Source organism: Octodon degus, unplaced genomic scaffold (genome assembly GCF_000260255.1).
Source record: "Octodon degus isolate 3935 unplaced genomic scaffold, OctDeg1.0 scaffold00078, whole genome shotgun sequence".
NCBI lineage: Eukaryota > Metazoa > Chordata > Mammalia > Rodentia > Octodontidae > Octodon > Octodon degus.
The window spans coordinates 6,177,553-6,187,443 of NW_004524654.1; the positions used below are offsets into that span (position 1 = coordinate 6,177,553).

Sequence of the window (9,891 nt, forward strand, 5' to 3'; positions counted from 1 at the left end):
TATACATATATATGGTACAGGGTCTTGCTATGTAGCTTGGACTTGCATTGATCCTCCTGTCTCAGCCTTCCCAGTGCTGTGGTCACAGGCATGTGCCACCATGCCCAGTTTCAGTGGGCACAGGGCCAGCATGGCATGTGGTACCAGGGATCAAACTCCAATCTTTGTACCTGCCAGGCAGGTGTTTAGACTGCTGAGCTATCTTCCCAGCTCAGTCATGTTATATTTTTAAAGCATGAAATGAATCCCACGTAAAAGAAGAAATATTTTATCAAGAATAACAGGAAACTGAGAGCCAAAGGAATTCTTCACAAACAAACCTAATTATATTAACCCTTATCTTCCTGGCTACTTTTCTACTCAATTTACTACCCTGGCCCAAAACCCTCTGCCTTCCCACTCTCTCCCAACTTACTATTCTTCATCTATTTCAAAGTATAATTAACCGGCTTTTACTGCTTTTTCAGGTAATTTCTTTATGAGGGGTCCTGTGCCACACAAAACGTATTAAATAAACCTCATGCAGGGCCAGTGAGATAGCTCAGCAAACAAAGTGCCTGGTTCGGTAAGTTCAGGGACCAGAGTTTGATCCTTGGCACCACATGTTGCACTGGCCCCACCCTGGGTGCCCTGAGCCAGTGACTGAGTCAGGGCATAGTGGTGCATGCCTGTAATACCAGCGCTGGGGAGGCTAAAAACAGGAGGAGCACTATGAGTCCAAGCTGTGTAGTGAGACCCTGTACCAAATACATTTTTTAAAAAATGCATGCATTTCTTCTATTAATCTGCTTGTGTTGATTTAAATCTTCTGACAAGCCAGGACCCTAGTAGCCTAAAATGGTGTAAGTGTAGTTTTACTGCTCCTATATTAGTAAGCACTAATACAATTAAGTTTACAACTAAAGTTTTATTCTACAATTGTACTTACTCTTTTAAAATATGAATGTGAACAGGCATAAAACCCAACAAAAATACAGAACTAGGAATAAACTCTCATATATATGATGAAATGATTTTTAAAAAACTATCATGATGTGGATAGAGGATAGTCTTTAATAACTTTTTTTAAAAATTATTTTTCTTTCTTTATTTTTAATATTTATGTCTGTGTGTGTGTGTGTGTGTGTGTGTGTGTGTGTGTGTATGGCCAGCTCAGCCCACCAGGGGGCAGGGCTGGCTGGCATGTGGTGCTGGGGATTGAACCGCGATCCCTGGGCTTTGCTTAGCTTGCTTTAAGTAGGTGCTTTAGACCACTGAGCCATCTCACCAGCCCAGTCTTTAATAACTTATAAACAAAAATTAAACTGGATCAACAATCCAGAGAAAAGACCTAAAACTATAAAACTCTTACAAGAAAACATGAGGAAAATGTATAATATATGACAAAAATAAAGACATAAATTAGATTCATCAAAATTTAAAACTTTGGGGCAGCAAAGGGTACTATCAACAAAATAAAAGGAAACATGAAGTGGGAGAAAATATTTTCAAATCATATCTAGTAAGTGCTTAATAATTAGAATGTGTAATTATTCTAAAGCTTAGATTGAAAAATCCTTGAGTATATAAAAGTATCCAATTAAAAATAAGCAAGGAATTAGAAAAGATATTTCTCCAAAGAAGATACATAAGTATGAAATGAAGATCCATAAATATGAAATGATGCTCAACATCATTAACCTTTAATTTTTAGGGAAATGAAAACCAAACTGTAATAACACTACTTCATACACATTGGGATTGAAAAAGAGGAAGAAAAAAAGAAACAAAAGAAGAAGGAAAAAAGAAAACAAAAAAGAAACAGCAAATATTTGCAAAAAAAATTGGCATCATTGTATTTGTCAGTAGGAATGTAAAATGGTACACCCACAATGAAAAAATTAAAAATAGAATCATTATATGATCTATACATTCTACTTCTGGTATATACTCAAAAGAACTGAAAACAGGCCAGGGAGATGGCTCAGTAGAATAAGTGCTTGCCTGGCAAGTGCAAGGGCCTGAGTTCAATCCCCATTTCTGTAACAAAAGAAAAAATGTTTAAAAAAAAAAAAGAATTGAAAACAGGATTTCATACAGGTATCTCTCTACCCACAAGTGATAATGGCAGTATTATTCTCAATAGTCATTTGTATCGCTTAATTTGTGAAGTGTATACTCAACTCAGATGCCCATTTTTGGATTAGGTCTTTGAATTTTGGAGGCCTAATTTTTTTTCAATTATTTATATGTTCTAGATAGGGGTCTATTATCTTGAAGGACAGTACACTATAATTTTTCCCCAATTCATGGGTTTTTCTCTACTCTGTTGGTGATTTCTTTTGATGTGCAGAAATGGGGTAATAGTCCTTTATGAGATATTTTAGATACAACCCAAATGTCTATCAACAGATGAAGAGATAAACACAATGTGGTGTATATATATACACAATGGGATAAGCAGTCTTAAAATGGAAGGCAATTTTGACACATTCTACAACACAGATGTACTTTCAGAATATTGTACTAAGTGAACTAGGCCAGTCACAAAAAGACAGATGTCGCAAGAGGTTAGTTTCATAACAATATGAAGATATACTGAAACATAAACCTAAAATAGTAAATTTTATGTTATGATCTGTCATAGTCACTCTTTTCTTGTTCCTGAGACAAATACCTGACACACAAAATTAGGGAAGGAAAGGTTTATTTAGCTCACAGTTACTGGCAGTTTCAGTTCATACTCAGCTGGCTCCAAGGCAGAGTGGCACAGGACAGAGAGCAGCCATTCATGGTGGTGGCAAAGAATAAGAGTAAATTGGAGTAGTGGCAACAATGGCAACAGAGCAAGTGTCTCCCTTACATTGCATTCAGGCTATACAACCCAGGCTTGGAGTAGTAGTCACATCCATAATCCCAGCCACACTCACACCCATAATTCCAGTGGATTATGAGTTAATCACAAAGTGTAGACATCTGCCCCATGCCAGCATGAGACTTTGGAGGGACAACTGACACAAAACATAACATTCTGCTCCTGGACACCCTAAGTCTCATGCACACCCCTTTATGCAAAAGACATTTTTTCATCTCTAAGAGTTGACAAAGTCATAACTTGGGACAAATCCCAAGTCTTCTCCAAGATCTAAGGCAAACTCTTACCTATGATTCCCTGTACAAATGAAAAGTTAAACACTTCCAACATTCAATGGCACAAGAAAATATTAACATTTCAAAAGGTACAAACAACAGAGGAATACAAAGAATTGGGTCCAACACAAGTCCAAAATCCAGCAGGACAAACATTAAGTTCTGTAGTTCCATGTGGAACATTTGAAGCAATCGGTAGCAAATTGTGAGCTCCATGTGGCTCTTCCTCTTTGTGGCAGTTCTCATGGCTTCTCTCTTAAGCCTGCTTTGCTCCCTTATTTCAGCTTTTCTTAGATAATCCACATTCCTGACTTTTCCAATCTTCTTGCTTTCCACTGAATAGGCTTATCACAGCTTTATATGCTGCCCTCTCAGGGGCACACTTCCTGGCCTCCCAGGCCTCAGAACTCCTGCAATATGAATGTGCCCAAAACCAATGCCATGTGGATGATGCCAAGGTCTGCTGCCCACTGGAGCAGTAGCAAGGCTTCTTTCTTGGCTAGAGGGGTTGAGTACCTGGGTTGCTGAGCACTGTGACCTTGATTCTGAGGAAGAAACTCTCTATACCAACACCATTCTGGAACTTGGCATGGCCACTACCTCCATTCTGGAACATGGGGCCCTGCAGCTTTCCCCTGAAGGCAAAGTCCCTCACCCTTGCAATTCTGAGGCTGCAAAGGGTGGAGCCTGTTGTCTCCAGTGATACCCTCAGGTCATCCTTTCCATTCTGTTGTTCCTTCCCATCAATGGAGATCCTCCCGGCTCTATCTTTGCATTCCACACCTTTGTTGACATTTCCTTTCTGGCCAATCTCACAACATTTTAATCATTCTGCTGTGCTTTTCCCTAAGACCTGGCAAGATGGTGGAAGTGGAGCAAAAGAAGTAGTGAACCTTCTGCAAGTTTACCTACCATGGTGTGGACCTCGACCAGCTGCTGGACATGTCCTACAAATAGCTGATACAGCTTTATAGCACTCAGCAGAGGAGGCGATTGAACTGTGGACTTCAGTGGAAGCAGCATTTGATACTGAAGCATCTATGCAAGGCCAAAAAGGAGGCACCAACCATGGGGAAGCCCAAGGTGGTAAAGACACACCTTCATGACATGATCATCCTGCCTGAAATGGTGGGCGGCATGGTGGGTGTCTACAATGGCAAGACATTCATCCAGGTGGAGATCAAGCCTGAGATGATTGGCCACTACCTGGATGAGTTCTCCATCACCTACAAGCCTTTGAAGCACTGCCAGCCTGGCATTTGTGCCACTCACTCTTCATGTTTCATCTCCCTCAAGTAGCCACCTGTCCAATAAAGCCACCACTGCCCACCCCCTAAAAAAAATTAAATCATCCTGCTGGGCTCTTTGCTCCTGATTCTCAACATAAATCTGCCTAAAAGCCCCAACAATAGCCATGTCACTGCCTCAATAATCAACTGCTTTGAGATTTCTTTTGTAAGAGTAATCAGTCTGCTGTGCTTAATCTCAGTCTCAGGCAAAGTTTCTGGACATGAACAAAATGCAGACAAATGTTTTGCCCAGCCATAACATTCATCATCTGGAGTCCAACAAACAATGCAGTCCTTCCCAGAAGAAACTTCAGCAGCCTGGTCTTTTTTTTTTTTTTTTTTAATTATTTTATTTTATTTGTTAATTTATTTTGTGTGTATGTGTGTGTGGCCAGCTCAGCCCACCAGGGGGCGGGGCTGGCTGGCATGTGGTGCTGGGGGATTGAACCGTGGTCCCTGTGCTTTGCTTAGCTTATTCTAAGTAGGTGCTTTAGACCACTGAGCCATCTCGCCAGCCCAAGCAGCCTGGTCTTTACAGGCAGATTTTCTATCAGCCTTCTGGTCTTCTGAACTCTTACCAAAATCTCCCATACAGAACAGCCAAAGCAGTTCCAGTGCTTCTCTTGTAAGTGACATCTCTAAACTATCTCTTCCCATAAGCCAGTCCCAAAACCTTATAATCCACATGGTCAGGATTAGCCACAGCAATGACCCCACTTCTCTGGTACCAAATTCTGTCTCAGTTACTCTTCTCTTGTTGCTGGGACAAATACCTAACACCCAAAATCAGGGAAGGAAAGATTTATTTAGCTCACAGTTACTGAAGGTTTCAGTCTATACTCCACTGACTCCAAGGCAGAGTGGTATAGGACAGAGAGAAGCCATTCATGGTGGTGGCAAAGAATAAGAGTAAATGAGAGTAGCAGCAATAATGGCAACACAGAGCAGGTCTGTCTCTCTTATGTTGCATTCAGGCTATCCACTCCAGGCTGGAAGTAGTACTCACATTCATAATCCAGCAATACTCATACTCATAATTCCAGTGGATCATGAGTTAATCACAAAGTCTAGAAGTCTGCCCCAAGACTGCATGAGGTTTTGGAGGGACAACTAGACACAAACCATAACATGATCACTTGCCACAACTTAAAAATATGTATGTAACATAATTTAAAGTTTTATATGATGTTGAAGATTTTGAAAGAAATCCATTGGCAATGTCCTGCCTCATAAAATATCTCAAAAGGAAGAACTTTCAGAAGTAGCAAGGTTTAATAGTCTAGAATTAGAGTCCTAGTTAAATAATTGTCAATTAGCTTTTTTAAAGTCATGAAAGAAAACCCAAAAGGACTGGTAAGAAAACTAACATGAATTCAAATCATCTGTAGGAAAATGGAAAGCACTTGAGACCATAAGGCTAAGTGAATTAAATCTGACAGAGGAGGATGAATATTTCATGCTTTTGCTTATATGAGAGACCCACAATATAAATAAACAGTAAAATAAAGGAGATACAGCAGGAAATGGAAAAGCAAACATTTTGAAGATGGGAAAGGGGAACACAGAAAGGATGGAAGACACAAACTGATCAAGATATGATGGATATGTGTATGTGTGTATATCAATTCCTTAAAATGAATGTAACTATTATGTATCACAAACATATAACATTAAAATTAATTTTTAGTAAAAATTAAACTATCCATATATAAATGCTATTGATATGTGATAAAATTCAAAATCATCATCATAGATTAGGAATTATACATTTTAATGTAACAGTTTTGCTGTGATGTTTATATACTGGTACTTATAGAAGAATATATTTAATGACTTTTTAAAAAATCTTGTGGAGATATAAATGCCTGGTGTCTATTGAGGGCCTTTAGATAGAACCTCTGAAGAGTATCTCTGACTGCCAGTCAGCAACTATAACCCCTTTCAGCCTGAAGAAGACAGAGTGGTCATTGCTTATGGTTCCCTCATAGCAGTTCAGGTTACTTCTTAAGAGGAGGAAATGTTGTAGGCAGCTGAATTAGATAGAAATATAGGCAGTTAGACAGGGCCAGGCCTTCAAGGGGACAAGATGGAACACAAGGTGACATTGCAACTTGGAAAAGACAAACATTCCCATATGGGCCAGACCTCAAGACAAAAGAGGAAACACAGCTACATACTTCTCTAGGGATGGGCATCAGGGATTGATCTTCTAAATAGGCATCAATCACCTTGAAAGAGCCCAAATGAGTCACTATTTCAGCCCCCAACAGGAAGAGACCCTGTCTATATTCATGCCTGCTTGCTACGTGATTCAGTTCCCCATTTGGTACTGGATTTAATCAATTTTACCTGAGCAATGGTGCTTAAAATCTCATTGGTTGACCATAGTTTTGTCCCACCTCATGCCCACCTAAGTGAGTTCCCATGTTCTCCACCACCTTAAACCCACCTCACCATATGGTTTTCCTATATAAAAGTTCCTGGAAGAGAGAGCTTCCCAGGGACAACCTGCTCAGGCCTCCCAGCCCTGTCACTCTCTCAGAAAGGAGCTATCCTTCCCCCAGTAAATATATTCTGCTCATTAAAAAAAAAACTTGTGGAGTTAATATGTAATTATAGTAAAGTCACAGAATGTAAGATTAATGAAGGTCAATCATTTTTCTATATACCAACAAACAATAGGCATAATTTGAAGTTAAAAACATAAAACCATTTATATTAACACTCTCTAAAATGAAATACCTACAAACCTAACAGTGTATGTACAAAATCTTTATGTGGAAACTATAAAAAAAGATCAAACAACTAAATAAATAGATACTGTATGCTTGTGGCTAGGAAGGCTGTTTGATAGGTTCAATTCAATCTTAATTAAAAATATCCAGCAAGTTATTTTGTAGATATTAACAAATTGATTCTAATGTTTATTGTAGAGGCAAAAAGTCCAGAGTAGCCAATGCCATATTGAAGAAGCAAAATGAAGTTGAAGGACTAACACTTCTCAACTTTGAACCTTTTCAAAAAGCTACAATAATCCAGACAGTGTGGTATTGGTGAAGAACTAAACAGATAAACAGCCCAGAAATAGACCCACTATATATTGTCTTTTTTTTTTTTTTCTTTTTCCCTACCTCTGCAGTTCAGGCTGATCTTAAACACATTTGTTTTTTCTTGAACTCATTTTGTAGCCCAAGCTTGCCTCAAACTCAATATGATCCTTGTACATCAGCCTCTGGAGTACTGGCATTATAAGAATAAGCAATCACACCTGGATTTATCTCATCTATTTTAGCAAAGACATCAATGAGAAAAGACAATAAAATGGACCAAAGTCTTTTCAACAAATGGATTTAGAACAAGAAAGACACAGAGAGAGCTAGAACCTACACACAGCTCTTACAAACTTCATAAATATTAATTCAAAATGAGTCATAGACCTAACAAAACAAAACTATAAAGCTCCTAAAAGGTAACAGGAGAAAATCTAGACAACCTTGGGTGTGATGATGACATTATAGATATGACACTAAAGGCCTGATCCATGAAAAAAAGAATGGATAAGATGGATTTCATTAAACTTTAAATTTTATGCTCTTCAAAAAGCAGTCTAAAGGCCAGCCAAATAGCTCAGTGGATTAAAGCACCTTCTTAGGCAGATGTAGGGGCCTGGAGATTGATCCCCAGGCCTGCCATGCTGAGCCTGGCCCCAGGGTGCACGGAGACTGTGATTGAGACTGGGCGTGGTGACACATGCCTGTAATCCAAGCACTTGACAGGCTGTAAATAGGAGGATCTCTATGAGTCCAATCTACTCAGTGAGACCCTGTACACCCTGTACACCCTCTCCTAAATACACACACACACACACACACACACACACACACACACACACGAATCATTAGACAGAAGACAGGCAGAATGTAGATCCATAGGCAGAAAACAGATGATTCCTAGAGTATGGAAATTATTCTGTATGATACTATTAGCAGTTATACGTCATTTTACAGTTGTCCTAACTTAGAATGTACAACACTAAGAGTGAATGCTAATGTAGCCCAAGCTTGCCTCAAACTCAATATGATCCTTGTACATCAGCCTCTGGAGTACTGTGGAGTTTGGGTAATGATGGGTCAAGATAGGGTCATCAACTGTAACACATGTATCCTTCTTGTAGGAGATGGTGGTCGTAGGTGAAGCTATGGTATGTGTGGGTATAGGGGTTGCATGGGAAATCCTTTATTCTCTTTATTCTAGCATTTTCACAGGTTATATAGAAGTTTATTAGAACTTTCATTTTTAACTTTTTATTGAAATAATTTTATTTATAAAATAATTTAATTCTTTCATACAATCTCCTGATAGGAAAAAGAAAAGCAAAATTGTGCTTTTTTTTACATTTCCTTTAACTTTTTTTCCATATTTTGGCTTTCATATACATGCAAATAATTTTACCTATTTCATTCAAAACCAATCACATAGAGCAATGTTCTCACAAAATTAACCATCTTGTTTAAACAGAAAGTTTACCTGTACTGAGGAAACAAAATACTGAAGTTTAACATACAAATGTATGTTTAATATTTTATGAAATACATATTTTACACATATAAATGTACTAAATATAAAAATAAAAAGCACCTTACTATGAGTTACTCCAATAAAGTGAGAAGAATGTGTGCAAATATTTAATTTGAACATAAACTATTATGGATTTTTCCATGGAGTTTTATGATACTCTGAAAAATGTGTTTGTGGGGTTTATTTAAATTTATTTTTCAGAATTATAAAATATCCACTCACGAGAAACAATATCAACATTCATTCAAGATAAAATACTGCTACTTATCCATTAGGCCTTTTTGTCCTTGAATTGCATCCATATTTCTTCCCTTTTTTTTTTTTTTTTCTGAACCAGGGACTGAACTCAGGCCCTTGCACTTGCCAGGCAAGCACTTATTCTACTGAGCTATCTCCCTGGCTCCTGCATCCATATTTCTATCAAGTGGTCTATATATAAGATACTAATCTGACACAAAACAGGTTTAATTTTCAGTATATAACGTATTTACTCAGCATGCTAAGATTTCAGATTTTAAAATAATACAGGAAGTCATGCTAGAAATACATATAAAACAAGAATGTTTTCTAAAATACTAGGTTTTAATGTCTACATATCATGAATGGGCTCACTTAAAATGTGAATATTTAGTTTTTGGGTTTTTTTGTTTTTGTTTTTGTTTTTGTTTTTTTTGCTCCGAATGCCTTCAGGGCAGGTTTGGCTGGCTTGAGTTGTGGGGATTGAACCACAGCAACCTGAGCCTGACTGCTTGGTTGAAGCAGCCTTTTAAAGAACTGAGCTAAGGGGCAGGCCCCATTTAGTTTTAATATGTAGAATTAAAGATACCATTTGATAAGGTTTAATATGAAATAAAAATGAAATCTTAAATACAAATAGTTCATTTAAGAGGAATCT

The 9,891-nt window shown here is 38.0% G+C and overlaps 1 pseudogene; it reads left to right on the forward strand.

Moving 5' to 3' along the window:
- Nucleotides 1-3,990: 3,990 nt before the first annotated feature.
- On the forward strand, nt 3,991-4,428 carry LOC101571637 (annotated as a pseudogene).
- The last annotated feature ends 5,463 nt before the right edge of the window (nt 4,429-9,891 follow it).